Genomic DNA, 19,418 nt, shown 5'->3' on the forward strand with positions numbered 1-19,418 from the left:
CCTGATGCTCAAACATGTAACACGTTAGCCTCAGAGCTCTGATCTAGGTGGGTTTCTCGTGCTACGATTTTGCCATTAGACCAGGACAATGGGACAAACTACCGGCAGACTGTGGCCCGTGGCCAAATGTAGCCTTCAGCTTGTTTTCGGAAATAAATGTTATGGGGACTCGGTTACACCATTTGGTTACATGTTGTTTCCGGCTGCTTTATTCAACTCTGCTACAATAGCAGCGTGGAGGCCCTGCAACAGAGATGTCCGGCCTGCAACACTGAAAATGTGCACTGTCTAGCTTTTCGTAGAAAGAGTCTGCTGGCCCTGCGTCAGACAAACCAAGGAGTGGGGCTGCCCCTTCTAGTGCGAAACAATGCACAATGGCAGTAACGCAGGCAGAGAGACTCACTCCCCATTGTCCAGTCTTCCTCTCCCTGCTGCCACTCAGGAGGCAGAGAATTCCAAACTGTGTTTTCTGGGAGTGGCTTTGTCCGTGAAGAGGAAGGTGGGGGGCGGAGGAGGAAGAAGAAATGATAGCACTTTTGGAGTCCTGCGTTCATCACTACACTGGGCAGGTCCCACGGACTAACTCTAAGCTTCGGGGAGGCATCACAACCTGGTCTTTGCAGAGAGGGAAACTGAGGCCCACAGAAGGAAAGCGACTTGCCCAGCCAGGGCCACACACTTGGGGGAGAGCTAGGACTCTTCTTTAACACGTGAGAAATGGGACTTGCATGGTTAACATGGGTGACCGTCAGCGGTTCCCTTGTAATTTTCTATTGTTGCTATTATTATAGTTGAGTACAATATGCCAGACGCATTATACGTAAGTCTACTTGCCCTGAAAATAACCCTGAGATGCATTGTGTTATTCTCCCATTTACCGATGGGGAAACTGAAGCCCAGACAGGGGCTGCGATTTGCGCAGGCCCTTCTGGGGGCGGTGCAAGGATTTGAACCCACCCCCTACCCCAGCCAGCAGGCTTCATCTGCCTTTGGTAAACCATACCTTGTGTTTCCACGGTCCATGTTCTCCGGAATGTCCCCATCTGTTCTCTCCTGTGTGTGTGGGGGGGTGCAGGTGGTGAGTGGAGGAGGGAGCTATTACCCGTTTTCCAAAAGGGGAAACTGAGGCCCACGGCGGGAAGTGGGCCTGTCCAGCTGAGACAGCAGGGCTCGTCTCCCTCCCGCTCTTTGCTGCCTTCCCCCTTTTCCTGGTCCCTGATCAGAGCCCACAGCCCCTCCTGTTCCTGCTCCCATCCTCCCCCCAGGTCCATCCCCCCCCTCCCCCCCCCCCCACCCGGGACAGCCGAGGAGGACAGTGATGGATTTGGGCCAGCCTTCATTTTCATCCTCGAGCCTCGCATCTGGGCGCGCTCTCCCTCCCTTTCCACTTCTCCTCCTGCAGACGGATGACAAGCGAGAATGTCTGTGACCCAGAGAAATTATCCTCCCTTCTCTTTCACCGCATAATTTTCTGCCCTCTCGTCTGGACAAGCCTGGGTGATTTTTAGCTACAAAAAAAGGGGGAAAATTATCATTCAGGAAAAAAAAAAAATAGAAGGCGGCTCTAGCTCTCCGACAGACAGGCTGTCTGCTGGGTGAAAATGAGAATCTCCTGTCTTGTGAACTCCGGGGGACGTCGCGGGGGTGTTCACACTCGTGGGATGGCTGTGGGCACCCTGAGGGCCAGGCCCACGGTCCCAGCAGGTTCCGGTGGCTGGAGGCACCTGCAGATTTTTCTGGGGGTACCCCCTGTGCCCGCCCTCATGTCGGTGCATACCTAGAGGACTTCAGCGGGGGAGTGAGCGTGGTCCTGAGTCACCTGTGAGTGCCCCAGTATCACCTGACAGTCCAGTTTCATGGTGCCCAGGACCCGGGCCACTGTCCGCCCAGCTTGTGGCCTTCTGGAAGTTTCTCTCCCTGCCACACCCACACCATACAGACACATGCACACACACTCACAGGGTCACACACTCAGGGCCTGCTCCACAGGTAGGCAAGAAAAGTATTACAGACTTTTTAAAAAAAATTCTGTTTTATTTGATTTAAAATTTCAAACATTACAAGTAAAGGTTTAGCAAATAAAGGTCCATCTGTTTTTCTCAACCTTGTAAGTAACCACGGTTAATGGTTTGGTGTCCATTTTTCCATGCAAACACCATGATTATAAAAATGTACACAGATACACACTCATGCATACACACACACAGATACAAGACAGTTCCTCACCCAGCACTGCCACTTACTGTGTGGCCTTAGGCAAGTTGCTTAACCTCTCTGAATCTGTTTCCTCATCTGTGAAATGGCCAGTTATGGCTTGCACTTTATGGGGAAAATTAAATGAATTAATAAATGTAATATGCTCAAATAGTGCCAGGCATATAAGAAGTGTTCAATAAACATTAGCTTTTTTTTTTTTTTGAAGAGTTTTCAAATTCTGTATTGTGGAGCCCAGTGATTCTAGTGGGTTATCTCAGGTGGAGAAAGGAAAGGGCTGGAATACATGGTCCCCCCACCCAGCATTTTAATCAGGTAGTCTCTCTTTTGTTTTACATATTGAGAGTTGTTTGGGAAAACAGATTCTCCTGCTTGTAACACACACACACACACACACACACACGTACCCCAGTTGTAAAGCCACTACTTTGAGATCCATCTTTTATGTTAATAATCCTTTGGTCTTAGATGATTCCGGCACCCAGGGCAGCAGGCACATAGTAGGTCTACAACAAATGTTTGACTGACTGTCAACATGCCACAAACCTTACGCAGAAAGCTGTGTATCCAGCACGGGTGCCCTCCCCGGGAGCATGATGTGTTCTCTTGGCCCCAGAATGGTTTCTTGTCATTCGCTGAGGACCTTGACATCAGCTGGGACTAGATTAAGGGGACAGGATTGGGAGTGCCCTCTGTCCAATTTTTAGAACCAGGGCTCACACCTTAACTCTGTCCTGTGTAATAGGTGCTTTCAGCCATGTACGTTTTTGAGACCTCAACTCTAGGAAATCTGGAGTTGGTGGCCATTGTATCATTTCTATTTCAAGGCATACCTTCACTTAACAAGAATTTATATGAGCCTCTTGAGGGAACGCACAACACTGAATAATTTTTTTCTTCTTCTAACATTGTGCAAAGAATTTGTCCATTCTTACAATTTTTCTTTCCTATTCCACAAAACATTTATTGTCACAATGTGCCTCAAACCCTGGAAACTGAGGGTAGCACAAGGGCCTCTTCAGGGCTTGTGCAGAAAATTTTTCTCCTTTCTCACTCTTGTTTACTCTTCATCACCTTTGGCCCTTTCCCCATCTGGGTTCAGTGGACACATGAATAAACTCCAGAAAGTGTCTTTCTCAATTGCTGATGTCTGTACACCAAACTTGCCTTGGAGGGAGATAAGGATCGCATGTAAAATAAAGATCGGTGTCTGACTTGATTCACTTCCCCGTTAGCCCTTCCCAATGAACACTGAACTTGAATTAGAGATATTCAAGTAAATAGTAGGTTCATCTTACCATCAAAGATGGCCCTGCCACACCTGGTGCTCCATTATAGAATCTCAAGGCTGCTGCTTTTGAACTCAGACTCACCCATATTGTTATTCACCTCTCCCCATCCCCCGTCTCTCACTCCAATTACCTGCCCAGGAATGCTTTTGACAAATAACAGAAAAGCCAACTAACTGTATCCTAAACAAATGGGGGCCATTCTTTGTCATATAATGAAAAGTCTGGAGATAGGTAGCTAGTGTTGATTAAGTGGCCCCTCGTTCTTTGTGATTTCTCTTGGCCTTTCCCTCAAGGTTGCAAAACAGCTGCTGCAGCTCCAGGCATCGCATCTGAGTTAAAGGCAAAAAGAAAGGAAGAAGGCCTGCAGTTTCGCTAGCTTTTTTTTTTTTTTTTTTTTTAAATCAGGAAAACAAAAACTTCCCTGGAAAGCTTCTAGCAGATTTCTGCTTAGGTCGGATTGGCTAACTGTGACCCAGACACCTCTACCTGCCGGGGGTGGGGGGCTGGGAAAGCAAGAGGAAGGCCGCAAAGGTAAAGGAGATGGGCAACGGTCATCCCACAGCATTGCCACATCCTCTTTTCACCCCACCTCCCACACTTCACCGCATCCTTTATGTCTTCCCTGCTGGAATGACTGGTGAGCCCTCCTCTACAGTAGCCACTATGTGGCGACATCTCTCTCGAGTCCATTCTCTACGTCTCCCACTGTTTCAGGAACCCTGGCCATCCTTAGGCACAGTGTCTGCCTGCTTCCTTTGAATTTGCTTGTCTCTCTGCCAGAGCGGCTGCTCGTCCACCTCCATTTTCAGCATGCATGGGTGGCTTCTTTCCAGTCTTCAAGTTTTGGCTTAAATGTCACTTCGTTGGAGTGGCCTTCCCGGATCATCCCACTGGGGTTGGCCCTTTCTCTAGCCCTCCTCCCTCCTTGAAATGATACATTTATTTGTTCCTGTTTTCCTATCAGACCTAAGAACGTAAGAACTTTCTGTCCCATCAGCATGTTCCCATGCAAAGCGCAGTGCCAGGCTCTCAATAAATATTTATGGAATGAATATGTGAAAGGGAGGAGGAAAAAAATATCGATAGTCTCAGAACTGTTGGCAGATGGTGTCAAGTAGGGACAATGGCTCAAACAAGCTGAGAACTTGAAATGGTTCTAATAGGACTCTTGTTAGGAGCAAAATGCGTGGGTGTACACACACACACACACACATACACACACACTCCGAAGTAAAACAAAACCAGAAGGAAAAAGCAGTGGGATTTTGAGGCATGATAAAAATAAAGACATACTCACGTTCCCTGCCAGCCCTTTTGCTTCATTCCTCAGTCGTGATGACCACGAGGTTGGAGATGGCAGCACCAGTGGACAGGGAACAGAATTCATCATTCACAGTTCTCTTACTTTCATGCATTTTCTTTCCATGTGGGCCCAAGTGTTGCCAGCTTGTGCTAATTGGTCCACAGCACGGAGGGACCAGGCTGTAATTCACACATAACGCACACGCACACCTTTTGTTTGTTAAAAGTTCAGCCTAAAAACCGCCCAGCCCGGCTGGCGGGGTCTCAGTGCACGTGTGGTTACTCGCCCATGAAAGCCACCGTGGTTTGCCCTACCCTGCCCACCTCGATGCCCTCCTTCTGAGAGGTCATCCCCACGCAAAGGTCATTTCTAATAAACTTGAACCCTCCAAGGCCGGGCAATGTAGCTCTCATCTTGGCCACCCTGGTGCCTAGCACTTAGTAGGTGCTGATTACATGCTTGTTGCATTCCTGTCTGAACCCCACACCTTCTTCCAGTCTTTCGGGACACGTCCCACCTCCCATGGGAAGCTTTTGCCAATCCATTTTTGTCTTACTAACTCCACCCACAGGTCACAGCTCTTTTTAGCACAGGGTCTGTAGCTCTGCCCCGCAGCCTGGTGCCTGGCCTATCACGGAGCTCTGCAAACGGCTACCTTGATCGGAGGCCCTTCGAAGGGGGCGGGGCCGGCAGGGGCGTCACTCGGGACCTGGGTGCAAAGGCCCTGCTCCTGTGAACTCAGGGCAAAATCCGCTGTTGCTTTTTGTAAAAGGAAGTCTCAGAAAGCAGCTTAGGGACGTCTGCCTCCACCCCGGCTTTTGCCTCTGGAATATTCTAGAACATCCGTTACATGTGACTGGCGACGTGAGAGAGCCAAGTGGGTGGAGAGAGAAGCAGGAATCAGTGTCTGCTGAGACATTACTGAATCACTTCTATTGCCCTCTGGGTAGAAGTCCAGACCATGCTTTATCTGCTTCTTTCCTGGACGACCTCAAGCAGCCAGGACCCCTCCCTGCCCCCCACAACGCCCAGCCCCTTCTCCAACTGCTGGGTTCTATACATCAGCCACATTTGCTTCTTCGGGACCTCCCCCAACCAGATTCTGCTGTGGCCCCAACTTTTGAGGGTGTCCAGGGAGGGCGGACTTAAGCGTGTCTGGGTGGCTCCAGGTGAAGTCCACGGGAGGTGGGTGTTGCCAGGCAGGGAACCGTGGGGACTGTGAAAGCATCTCCCTTCCCAAGGACGGGAGGACGAGCATCTGGGCCTCGGCCGGAGCCCACAGAGGCAGCCCAGGCCTTTTCTCTCCAGCGATGCAGTTATCAGAACCAGAAGAGGGAATCTGAATAAAGAAGAGTCGGAGAGAGCAGCCCCCTCCTCCCACCGCCGTTTCCAGGCGACACGCAGGCTGTCGTGATCGCTGTCATACAAACCCTTTTCCCATAAGACGGCAGGTCCCATGGGGAGAAGGGGTGAAGTGGAATATTTTATCAGCCGTGTACATATGTAACCAGAAATGGGGGCTGAAAAGCAAAACCTCCTTTCCCTGAATAGGGGGAAGGGGCGGGGGTGGAGAGGGCTGGCGGAGACTTATCTCTAGCAGGTCAACTGCGAGAACGTGGCTGCTACCGCGGTTTTCGCCCTCTGCGTTGTCATCGAGAAAAGGTCCGCACAGAGGGCTCGTGTGGGGACAGAGTTTAAAAGGCACCTTGTTTTTGTATTTAGAAATAAGAATCCGATATACATATCAAACGTGAGAAAAAGAAAAAAGGGAGCCAGATGTCTTGTTCTCCCGGTCCCCTTTCCACTCGTGGTCTGGAGATAGTTTTGCTCCCATGGGGAACAAGCCCTCAGCGCTGGTTTCGGGTGGGCTGGAGTTCCAAGCTCATTTGGCAGCACAGGTAGGTCGGTGTGGTGCCTGGAGAGAGGAGGTCTAGCTTCCCCCTCAGGGGTCTGAGGAGGCAGGAGGTTGTGCGAGGATAGAGCATGCAGGTGCCGCCTCTTCTCAGTTCTGCAAAAGGCAGCCATCTCTCCCCTGCCCTGGTGGGTGCTGTTATCCAACGATCTAAAGAACAAGGTAAATAAATAAACAAATAAATAATAATAATAGTGTGAAACATTTGCTTTGTCCAAGATTTAATGTGAAAGTAACCAACCTTGCAAAGTCACCAGCCCATGTGCCTGGGGAAAGCGACTTCGCAAGGTATGTTGTGAAGGAGGCTGCGGTATCATTGCTTCCCAGTCTGTTGTGCTACTTGGGGGAGTCTAGGGGGAGCACGTAGACCCACACACTGTCTGGGAGGCAGGAGTGAGGTGTTATCCTGGTGACCGTCTATATGCACATTTCCAAAGAACAGGGCACGGAAACGCTCGGATGCCAAGACCTCACACCCTCCGGCAGCTCCATCCAGATGCTCAGGACAGGGCTCCTACCAGAAACCCATTCGAAAGTTTGTGAGATGATTAAAGTTAAGCAAAGCGGGATGGAGAAAGAGAGAAAGAGAGAAGAGTTAGGGAGAGGGCGAGTGAGAGGAGAAACGCAAGAACCCATCTGGGCAATGCATCAGATTGAAATTGCCCCGCATTAAAAATTCACCAGCCAGTGAATTTTCAAGGGATTTGTAGTAATTAGATGACAAAATGCTGGCAAATCTCAGGCTTGCCAAAGATGTTACTCAGGGGTCAAAGACTCGACACTTTCGGCTGGGTAATTTGTAAGTGTCAATCACTCGCAGCCATCAGAGAGAAGGGAGCGATCTAAGGGCTGAATTCTAAGTAAGTCCAGGCGCAGACTTTAGCCTGCCGTCTGCCAGCAAAACCCTAGACCCCAGCCGCTCCACTCAGGAACAGACAGACAGCGGCTGGGCCCCGCCTGGGGCTTGAAGCCACGCAGGCCAACCCAAGTTTCCCACTTCTTGTTTGATTTTATTCTTTTAGGAAAGCAGTGGTTCACAAAGAGTCTGACGTCCCTCCTTGGAGGAGGAGGAGAACGTTTCCGGTGGCCGGCCACCACTGAAGGGCAAAATGGGCTGTCTGAGCAGGGGAGTGGTTTCAGTGTCTTGACACCCAGCCTCGAGGCCTTTGTCTTCTCATCTGTCAAGTGGGGACAAGACTCACCTTGCGGGATTGTTCTGACTGAAGAAGGGAAAACCCGCTCTAACTACCTAACAGATTCCTCGCTCAGCATCTAAACACCTTTGTCCCAGGCTCTGTTCTGAGCTCTGCGGACTCAGCAGTGACCAAGGTCACACGCCGGGCCTCGTGGAGCATCCTGATTGGGAGGGGGAGGAGGAATGAAGGACAGACAGACAGAAAGCACGTCAGAGGGTGGCAAGTGCCAGGAAGAAAATGGAAGAGTCGACTTTGCACACGGTGGAAGGGAACGCCTCCCAGAGGAGGCCACATCTGAGCAGAGGCCTGGGGAAAGCAAGGGGCACGGAGGCTCAACAGAGGGACGTGCAGGGAGACGCCACAGGCCTGCCTTGGATGATTCCGTGCTGAGAATTATCATGAGGCTGGAGACTGTTGGGCAAAGGCAGGTGGGGGTATGGAGGGGCTCGCTCCCCACCCCCGAGGCTTTGGATGCTTTGAGGCCCCACGACACTGGATTTGGTGCAGCCCCGCCTGGACAGCCCCCGGTTAGATCGGCTCCCAGGGTCCCGGTGGGGAGAGAAAGCACCTGGAGATTCCCGTATGTGGCACCTGGCCCTGCCTGTGGGCCTGGCCGAGCCCTGAGAGATGATCTCATTCCAGCTGCTCATGCTGATTGCAAGCGAGCTACTACAAAGGGACGAGTGAGCCCGAAGGTAAAAGGACGCTGTCAGAACTGCACGGCCCGGCACTGCCGGGAGCCCAGCCGGGAGCCCATTTCTGAGATAATGGGCATGGTGGGGCCTCTCTCCCTCAGGGCTCCCATCATCAGGGTATTTTCTGGTAAAGGTAATGGCTTTGGAGTCAGACAGACCCCGGGCCCTGAAGCCTGATGCTGCTGTTTCTGAGCTGTGTCACCCCAGGCAAGCCACTACGCGGCTCTGCGCCTTAGTTTCTACATCTGGAAAATGGGCACATGAGTCCCACCCTTACGGTTATGACAGGCAGTATTAATAAGAATCTGGGTCAGGGGAGGGTCTCAACAGAAGCATTTCTAACTCTAAATAACACAGCCCGATAAACAAGATGACCGGACCCTGGCTGGCCACTGTCGTGTCCCAATCAGAAGAATTCCGTGGCTGAACTACACTTTAGGGAAATAAACTTCTCCTAGGTTTAGGGGTCAAACCTATGCTTTAAAAGACAAGGAGCTGGGCCAGGGTCTCTTTTGTACAGTTTGCTGCCTGGTTTGCAAAATAAACATGCTAAGTGGAATCTAGGCGCTGGAAATATTTATGTATTTGGTGAACACTCACGCTGGGTCTGGGGAAGGACTGGGGCTGGTATTTGTAAATCACTTTCTCCCTGGAGCTCTTCCTGGTTATTTCTTAGTTGTTGGTGGGGCAGCGACCAGCGTTGAGTGTATTTATTCCTTCACCCGCCTCCTTCCCCGAGTCCAGGTCTCCACTCCAGTGAGCTTTCGCTGCAGGTTTAACTGGGCTGTGAAACTGCTCGAGGAGAAAATGAGAAACTACCCAGTGTCTCCTGGGAGGCTGGGCCTCCTGAGCTCCGATGGCCAACCCTAACACCCCGGGGGTGGACGCAGAGAGGACGGGGAGCCCTTGGACAGAGGCGAGCGCCCTCGGCGCCCACTGAAGAGGCTGTGAGGACTCAGACCCAGCCCTCGCTCGCCTCCCTGTCTCCGAGGCACAGGACCCGCTTGAGATGCAAATAAAAATTAGCAGCAGCTGCAGGTTGGCTATGTATCTGCCACGCTCCCTCGTGAATATCGCCTGTCTTTGCGGTTTAGATTGGGGCACTTGGAGCTGCCCCGGCATTTGCTTAAGAATCGATGGGACTATGGCTAGAAATACAAGAAACCAATAATCATTATCATAGGCCGTTTATTGAGCACTTACTATGTGCTAGGTGCTGTGATGAGGCCCCTGGCCAGTTCATCTCTGTTCATCCTCACAAGGACCCAGTGACACAAGTACCATGACTGTCACTTGTCAGGTCATCCCCTTCATTTCCGGCGCCCTCTCCTTGCTCTGACTTCCAGCCCTCCGCCTGACATATTACATATATGTCATGGATGAATGCAGGCTGGTTTGTGGTGAAGATACACCTCCCTCCCCGGGTCAGAGGCTGAGGCTTTTCAACGACCTGTTTTTGTCCTGTATCAGGAAAAGAGCTGGTGTGGTGGGTAGGGTGCCTGGAGGACACGGAATACGTGCCCCGGCTGCTGTCTGGACCAGCAGAGGTCGGGGCTTGTGCGCGGCACACAGCCTTCAGAAGGCAAAGCTACAACCGACCACATGTCCCATGGCTTTCCTGTCCATCCACACAAATGACCACAGGCATGCACTCATGCCCCATCAGAGCTGGGCGCCTCCTGGGCGCTCCCAGGACGCCCCCCCGACCTGGTCTGCGGGCTCTGAGGGGCAGGAGCTGTGTCTGCTCTCTTCCCTACAGACCCCAGGGCCTGGTCCGGGGAAGTTTCTACTCAATGCTTTGCTCAGTGCACAAATGCACCGGGCTTTCTCTCCTGGGCCTTGGCTGGTGGCTGGGGTCTTGGGGCTGAAAGTCAGAAGGACCTGGCAGGAACACCACGCCAGCCTCTTCTGAGCTCGGTGACTGGGGAAGTCCCTGCTGAGCCTGGAGTCCAGCCCTGAGCCTCAGTTTCCTCAACTGCAAAGTGGGGGGGCAGTGGCAGCACCCACGGGTCACAGGGTTGTGGTGAGGAGTCAGTAATTGATCATTTGACTTAATTTTGTCATTGAATTCTGAGGGCTTAGAACTTAAATCTCAAAGGTGGCTGAGCTGTGAGGTCTCAGACGCAGCCCTGAGGACTGGTCAGAGAGGTGCCTGGAGGGCTGGACAGGCTCGCCTCAGCACAGCAACAGGTGCGAGGGGTGGCCCCGAGCCCCGCGGTGGCTCCCTCCAGGAGCAGGGCTGCATTTCCACATTTGAAACACAATGGGCAGAGGCAGACCAGGCTGGCAGAGGGGTACAGTGCCGGAGGGAAGGGCCCAGACTGCAGTCAGCTGCCTGGTTTCAACCCTGGCTCAACCCCCGGGCCGTGTGGTCTTGGGCAAGGCACCTAACCTCTCTGGGCTTCTGCTTCCTCACTGGAAACGAGGATGGCGATAATGGCGCCCACCTCGTGAGGTGGTGAAGGATTAAAGGAGTTAGTCCGCGGTGAGGGCAGTGATGACGACGACAATCACTTATTGGGATGGTGGATGAACCAGGGCTAGAAGGGGGGGGTCCGAGGGAGGTGACCGTTACCCAGTGCCCACGGTGTGCCAGGGACTTTACATCCTGCAGGTGGGGCCACGGCTCAGAGAGGTGCAGTGTCTGGCCCGAGTCGCACAGCTGGGTGATCACCTGCTCAGTGAACCCTCTGAGGTGGGTGCTCCAGTCACCCCCATTTTACAGAAGAGGAGACTGAGGCAGAGAAAAGCAAATTGGTTCTGAGATCACGGAGCTCACGTAAGTTGTAGAGCTGGCATTTGAGCCCGGCAGCCAGGCTTCTTCCCACCCAGATGTCGGTAATTCAGACACCCTGACCTCAGGGAGGATGAGAGGTCACCTCCCACAGGAAGCGATCTCGGGTCAGGGCTCTACCCTTGACCTTCAGGACTGGGTCTTTCTCACTTGGTGATGAGGGTCTGCCCCAGGTAACCCATGTCTCCTGGGGTCTCAGGTTGGACCCCACAACCGAGGTCAGGAGAGCCCAGTGAGGCCAAGCTGGCTCTCAGCTGGGATGGAGAGGAGCCCGCAGGGATCCCATGGCCCAGAGCCTGCTCCCAGGCCCCTAGGGCGCTGGCCACTGCCTGTGAGGGGACCCCTCCTCCCCAAGCTGTCAGACAGCCCCTCAGGACCACCCTGCTGTCTGCAGCTCTGCTGTCAGGTTTTCCGATTCCGATCACATCGTGCCCACACCTGCCCGCCGCCGCACATCACTGCCATTCTCCATCCCCGGACCCAGTTTGGGGTGAAAGCCTTGCTTATTAGTCAATCTGGATCCCACTTACTGTGAATTACCAGGCCTGATTGATATTCATGAGTGGATAGAGGTGAAACCTGTCAGCTGCCACGTGACTCCCTGCCTGGGTGGGGTGGGGGGAGCAGGGGGGCGGCTGCTGTGAGGACGCGGGGACCCGAGCAGCCCTGACATGCAGCGGTGGCCCCCCCCAGATGGGGACACACAGCACCCTGGGAGCAGCCCCTGGCTGACAGTGGTCCATTCTCAGTGGTGGCCAGGACTGGGAGGTGCCAGGAGGGCTTTCCAATCTGGGTGGGTGATGGGGGGCGGGCTGGGAGCTGGGGGCTGGGGGTGGGGCTGGCTGGAGAAGGCTAGCGGCCAGACTCGGCTCCCAAGTCCCACCGATCCCCCTTTGCACAGGCCATTCCTCCCGCCCGAGCCTCCCGCTCCTCCTGCAGCTGGAAAATCACTTCTTAGAGATGCCTTCCCAGCACCCCGTTGCGTCGGCCCCACCACTGCTCTCAAGGTGCTCTGTGCCGTCCCTGTTCACACACCGGAGCCTGTAATCTTGATTTTGGTGTTTGGGGCTGAGCTCCATGGGGGCCTAGGCCTGTACCCCTGGCTCACCATCTGGTGCCGGGCACAGGGCGGCATTCAGTAAAGCTCGGACCACCCCTGGACTGTGGCTTGGCACTCATTTCCTGGAGGCCTGTTACCCTCCTGGAAGGGACGGTCTCTTCCCTGTTTCAGAGGAAGCAGGTGCAGACACTCAAACCCGGGAAGCAGAAGCGAGGCTGGGATGATTCTCAGGCCTGTGCTTCTGGGTTCAAGGGCAGAATTTAACCTCTCACCCCCAAGGGCTTGGGTTTCTGGGAAGTATCCTTGTCTGGAGGGGCCAGTGGCTTTTGCTCCCGACAGCGACACCAGGCAAGATGAAGTAAAAGTAAATACTTGTCAACTCAAGAGAGAATGCACACGCTGACTGCACCCCCTTCACCCCCAGCTCACGCTGAAAGCGGCGTTGCTGAGTGGGGGCGGAAAGGCTAGATACAGACACATTCTTCTAGGGAGACCCGCACTCCACTGAACAGAAGACAGACGCAGGAGTTGGGGTTGCTTTTCAGTCCCTAGAAAGTTAAAGTCTAGGCTTCCAGGAGAAGGAACAGGAGGAGGTGCTTTTCTTCCCCTCACTCCCCAGAAACGAGGCCACACCACCTGGGTGGCAAGAGGCTCAGAGAACGGAGAGGAAACAGAATGCAGAGAAACGGCGCCAGACCCCCAACCCCGGTTTCTGAATTCAAACCTTTCCCAGGGAAAACAGGATGTGAACACACTGAGTCTCGGGAACCGGAATGAACTGGCTCCGGCTGTTGAAGAAGCCGGGGCACCTCTTAAAGGCAGCAGTGGAGATAACAGGCACAGAATCTTTCAGGAGGAGGGAATAACTGATGGTCCACGCACACCCGGGGGCTGGATGGGTGCCACCTGGGCTCACCTGCCTGGCTATAATTTCCCTGGTTTTGGCAATGAGGAGTCTCTGAATTTCCTGTTTCTCTAGGGACAACCTGGTTTCCAGCCAATACTCAGTGGGTACCTCCCCTGTGTGGTCACTTGTGAACAGGACCTGGTCCCTGACCTCAAAGGGCTTCTAGTTGGTGACAGAGGGCCAGGGAGAACGTGCAGGGAGAGCCAGTGGGACTGCTCAGAGGAAGAGCCTCAGACCTGAAGGACAAGTGGGTGGTAACCAGTGGGAAGGGGCAGAGGAAACGGGAGAGGAAGGTGGCCCAAAAATCAAGGCGACAGGTGGGGGTCGGCGCGAAGTTGGTGCCCATGGAGGGGCATGGATGCAAGGCATGTTTACGAGGTGCGTGGGACATCTGACGGCATTCAGGGCCCCAATTCTTCACCCCCTTCCATCCCACGTCCATGCCTTTCGGCGATCCTCTCCCTCGCAGACTTTGGGCTCTGCCGCATGACTTACTCTGGCCAATGGGGCAGGTAGCAAACACGTCTTTCTGTGAAAGCAGCAACCCCAACGCGCTTCTTTGGGGTTTTCACTGACAACTACTGCTTGGGTCTAAGACGGTGAGCTTTACACTCTTCTTAGGTGAAGAATCTATGGAAGTAATTTGAAGACCTGTGCATGACACTCATGTGAACTTAAGTTCTAAGGTCAGCTGGAAAGGTGCAAATCAGGGACACTCAAGTTGACCTTGAAAACGTCCCAGGAAGACCCAGGCAGCAGCCTGACTCCATCTGTGGCAGAGGCTGCCAGCTGTTCCTACATTCGCTCTCCTGCTTCCTGAAGCACAAGGGCCTCCATATTTTAGAGGGGCAGACGGGCCCCCCAGAGAAAGCCTACTTCCCGGCATCTTTCATAGGTAGGTTTGACCGCGTGACTGTTCTGGCCAGAGGGCGGGGCACAGACGTGATGTGAGACCATGCAGGCCCTGTCCTTGTCCTTCCCTCCCGATGGCTGGGTCCTGGCACAGTGGGGAACCTTCCTGGGGCCGTGTGATGAGAGCCATGGAGGTGACACAGGGAGCCAGGTCCCTGCCACTGTGCAGCGCCCCTCGGGCTGGGCTTGCCTACCTTCCGACTGTCCCATGAGAAGAGTCAACGTGTACCTTACTTAAAGCACTGATATTTGGGGCTGTCACAGCAGCGGAAACATACTGTGACCAATACACTGTCTGCAAGGACAACTCGGCCACTGTTCTTTGGCTGAGCACCAGATAAAGAAGCTGGCTTGCATTTTGGGGTCCACAAAGTTATCTCACAGCTCGAAACTGTTGCGGTGAGACACCAACACTGTGAGAGCTGGGCAACTGAGCTCAAGAATAGAAAGAAATACTAGAAGGGGAGCGGGGTTTAGGGCTCTGGACCCAACCCACTCAGCCTCCCATCCCAGCTCCTCTGGGGAACAGCCTGAGAACCAGGAACAGAGCCAGTGTTTCCAGTGACGTCCCACGCGGCCCACCATTACCAAGCTTCCTTCCTTCCTCCGCAGAGCCGAGGCGGGGAGAGGGCGGCTCTGACTGGTGCCGTGGCCAGTGGCGATGCCTAGAGAAGGGGGCCTGCCCTCTTCTGGCACCTTCCCGGACTATTAGCCATGGGGTGCATTTCATCCTTCGAGCCTGTTTCCTCACCTGTGCAGTGAGGGTGACAGTCTCTGCCTTGTGACTCAGCCGAGACGCAACTGAGCTCGTGACTATGAGCGCTCTGTAAATGGCAGGGTGACACGAAGACATATGAGATGGCAGTGATATCGCCTGGAATCTTTTTGGGGACCGGGAGAAGGGAGGGCTCCTGACAGTTCCCTGGGAAGGCAGAAGCAGCTGCCATCCGGAAATCTGCACAACAGAAAAATGTCTGCTGTTGGCCTGCACCCAAGGATGGGCGCTGCGGCCCCAGTGGGTCGTTTCCAATGAAAGCTGCAATTAAGGGGAAGTGGGGTTTATTAAGGAAGCTGGAGGGGACGCGGCCCTGGCTCCTGGCGATGCTCTAATTGGATTGCGGGGCCCCTTTAATTCTGCCGCTTCGCCAGAAGGTCTTGGGCTGGAGGCTTGTGCTGGAGCACTTCAGGCTGCTGGGTGGTGGGTGACGGGGGAGAGCCTCCAGGGATTTGGGGGACACTCCTCTACATTGGGGGGTGGGGGTGGGCTAACAACAGCAAATTGTTACTCGGTGAGTGCTCACCGAGTACTCATTTAATCCTCACATCCCCAGTCAGTCCGTACAGCTGGTGTTCTCGGTTCACAGGTAAGGACACGAGGCTCAAGGTCACGCTGCAGGGTAAGTGGCTGAGCGCGGATGCAAGCCCAGGGAGCCTGGCTCCGGTCTATGCAGGAAAGCATGGTGGGGCGTGAAGGGCACAGAATGGGGCGTTCTGCCATGGTGTGACCTTGTAGAGGCCACGCGCCCTCTCGGGCCTGGCTTTCTAAGCTGTAAAACCAGGGGCTTGCTTTAGAACAGGGTGTGGCAAACTTGACATGAAGGGCCAAATGGTAAATATTTCAGGCTTTGCAGGCCATAAAGCCTCTCTTGCAACCACTCAGCTTTGTGGCTGCAGTGGGAAGGCAGCCTGGGTACAACTGTAAGCCAGTGGGTGTGGCTGTGTGCCAATAAAGCTTTATTTACACAAACAGGCAGCAGCTGGATCTGGCCCGCAGGCACAGTTTGCCAAGCCCTGGTTTAGATCATTTATGTCCCTTCCTCACCACTTCTTTTTATTATGCTCATGTTTTTCATTTTCTTTACACCAATTCACTTTTTAAAAACAAATTTTTACCTCCTCCTTAGAGCTTGGTGAAATTATAGTAAGTTAAAAGTTCGTGGGCTGTGTAAATCACCGTGTACCATGGAAGCCTGCCTCCCACGCTCTGTGAGGCATGTTTAGGTCAGTGGTTTGCAAACTGCTCAGGTGCTGAGGGGCAGGGTGAACAGGTGGGGGGCTGGGCCTCAGACCCAGACTGTAAACAGCAGTTTCTGCTTCATCTGTTTTCCGGGTTGGGTTCTGCATAAGACTTGTTTGGAAAAGAGGTCCTGTGGCCACAGGTTTGGAAATATCTAGAAGTGGCTTCAACATGAACTTGAAACTTAGGAGCTTCGGGCTAGGATTTCCCAGCTCTGCCTACACAGGGCTGTGAGTTCCCCATGTTGCTTCTTAAGTTTCTGAGAAAAACAGACGATTTCCTATTGTGCCTTTGGTCCAGCCCTCTCTCCTGAACTTGAGACACATACTCCAGGGAGCTCTTTGTCTCCCAATGGCTAACCGTCACCTCCAACGTGGCAGATTTAAAATCCAATTCTTGCTTCCATTCAGAGCCAGCTCCTGCAGTCGGCCTGTCTTCGCACATGCTGACTTTTCCTGGCTCAGGCCCCAGACCATGGTGTCACCCCTGGCATTACACACCCCACAGCCAAACCTTTGGGCTCCACCCTCAATATATGTAGGACCTGGCTGCCTGTCACCTCCGTTGCTGGTCTAAGTCACCACTATCAACCCTGGATGACTGCAAGGGCCTCGGCACTCGTGTCCCTGTCCCTCTGCCATCAATTCTCAACGTACAGCTATGGAAGCTTGCTCTGCCCCTTCCCCAGGCCCGGCTTGGCAGCCAAGCTGAGCCTGCACAGTGGAGTCCACTGCCCGCTCCCCCTCTCCCCTGAGCACACGGGGCACGCTCCCAGCCCAGAGGCCTTGCTCCTGACGCTACACACACATTCCTTCCCACTCTGCTGTCACACCACCTCCTCAGGGAGACCCCGTCAGCCCTCCGACACCCTGTGAGAAAGCAGCCTCAGGGGCACCGGAGAAAAGAACGTCTGCTGGCAGTCTGTCGGCCCGCCTCCCACCGCGAGCTCCTCGAGGCCGGGGAGTGTCGTCCCCAGCACCAGGGCCAGGTCTGGTGCACAGCAGGCTCAGCAAACATCTGTTGGGCGCGTGCGGCAAGGTGTTTTAGGTTCAAGCTTCTCCCGGGGCTCTGCGGTTCCGCCAGGTCCCAGAGGCTGAGGCCAAGGGCTCAGTCCTCAGGCACCGACTGTACTCAAGGGAGTGTCACGTCTCCCCATCACCCCCACTCTCCACCCTGGAGCCCTAGCACGCCAGGGGAACGCCTGGCACTGTCCACGGCCATACTGAGCCGTGACACTCACTCAGGGATTGATGGCATGCGAAGATTATTAAAAATTAAGAAAAATACATGAGAGAGCACATTAGGGGTTTACGGCAAGTAGGTGCTGGATAAGAGAAGCCTCATCAGGGGAAAGAAACTGGATGCTTTTCATTCGAGCTGCCTTGAGATTAGAGTTCGAGTCCCAACACACGCCGGGCCTTCCTTCCTGAGCCCAGCTTGCAGGGGCGAGGAGAGGAGGGTGTGCGCTACCTGCCCCACCCAGGGTCAGCTCCCCCACACCACTGCTGCCCTGGGGAGGCAGGAGACAGCATGAGGGTGGGAACTCGGGCTTCCTGCTACACGGAGCTGGGCGCCAGCCCCGGTGCCAGCCCTTTGTGCGGTGTCATCTGGGGAATGTCGCCTGCCTCCCCGAGACTCCATATTTCCGTCCACTCCCCTCCCACACCTGCTGGGAGGATGAAGTGTGAGCGTTCCGTTCATCCCCTCATCGAATACTATCAAGCACCTCCTTCCTGGCCACCAGGCAAGGGGTGCCGTGTGCGCCCCTGCCCTCCTGGGGCTCACAACCCAGAGGGAAGACACATGTGAAACCACAACTCAGACAACCGTTCACAGCTGGGACAGGTGTCACGAGGGCACCTAATAGGGGCCTGGACTTATCTGTATAGAGCTTGGAAAAGTCATCTATGGGAAGGTGTCCGTTTCAACGGCGGGGCAGTATGGGAGAACCAAGTATTATTAAGCAAGTGGTGTCTTAGTCTTTCAGTACTAATTCTGCTGGAAAAAAAAAGACTACATATTATCATATTCGTGATGCTCAGCAAGAGAAGCGGCCAGAGGAGAGAACCCAAGTGGTGTTTCCACGGGATGGGAGACTGTGTTCTGTTTCTGCCAGGTGAACCAAAGGGTTAAAGTCGTTTTCATTAAAATTTAAATTTCAGCAGGCGCTCACTCTCCCTTCGCCGTCCTTTGAACGTTTGACTGGCAACCATTTCATATTTCAATCTCGGCAGAACAAATTGAATTAGATGTTGAAACCAAACTCGGCTCCGTTCACCAAAGCCTGCACACTCGGCTTGCACTAATCCTTTCCTAGGTGCTGGCTCTGCGAGGGCCGGCCCGGCCTCAGAAGACAAAAAGGCCCAAGGAGGCGATAAAAGGAAAGGAGGAAAAACACGCGGACAGAGGCCACTGGAAATTGTCTTCTGCCTGACGCATGGGTCTCCAAGTCTGGCAGCCAGAACCCTGTGTGGATCCAGCATTTCCGGGCTTGTATTCCTGGCCCCAGCATCGTGCCTCCCACGCAGGGGCACCTACTAAGTGTTTGATGGATGAATGAACGAATGAATGGGGTGAGGGTTAGCGGCTGGCTCTGAGGACTCGCTCTGCCAGCTTCTGCCCTTTCTGTCTCTCCTTCCTGAGAAGCCACAGGGTGCCTGGCGCTTCCCCAGAGTCAAGGTGCTTCTGAGGGAACCTGGCTCACTACGGTCTCTTGTTCCTCCACTCTGGCCCCTGCCGAGTGCGCCAGCTCTCGTTTCCCAGGGGGAAGGAAGCAGACCTCCAGGCCTGGCCCGGGCCTCCGCTGCACACCCGGTATCACCCCACGGCTGTGGGTCTTTGCTGAAGACCTGTCTGTAGACTGTGTAAGTCTGGACTGACCTAGAAGTGCTGACCCAGGGCCCGGGTCTGGCTTTCAGACTACGTGGCAAAGGCATCCTGCCTGCGGGTGACCCCAGGACGGAAAGGGTTAGGAACAAACACGGCGACACTGGGGAAAGGGCACGCTTGTGTCCCAACTATGCCCCTTTGGCAACCACCAGCCTACCCTGGGGCTGGCCTTAGCTTTGAGCAAGGACTGACGGGGTCAACAGTGTGATGCTTGGCCGGCTCTGGGC

The 19,418-nt window shown here is 54.0% G+C and overlaps 1 protein-coding gene across 1 annotated transcript in view; it reads right to left on the reverse strand.

Moving 5' to 3' along the window:
• Nucleotides 1–2,404: 2,404 nt before the first annotated feature.
• Nucleotides 2,405–19,418, reverse strand: part of RBM19 (RNA binding motif protein 19) — a 136,053-nt gene continuing 119,039 nt past the window's right edge. Inside the window, exon 25 of the mRNA XM_033098146.1 lies at nucleotides 2,405–6,871. The gene's annotated coding sequence lies outside the window, so the exon portion shown is untranslated. The remainder of the gene's footprint in view (nucleotides 6,872–19,418) is intronic.

The sequence above is a fragment of the Rhinolophus ferrumequinum genome, chromosome 25, assembly GCF_004115265.2.
Source record: "Rhinolophus ferrumequinum isolate MPI-CBG mRhiFer1 chromosome 25, mRhiFer1_v1.p, whole genome shotgun sequence".
Lineage (NCBI taxonomy): Eukaryota > Metazoa > Chordata > Mammalia > Chiroptera > Rhinolophidae > Rhinolophus > Rhinolophus ferrumequinum.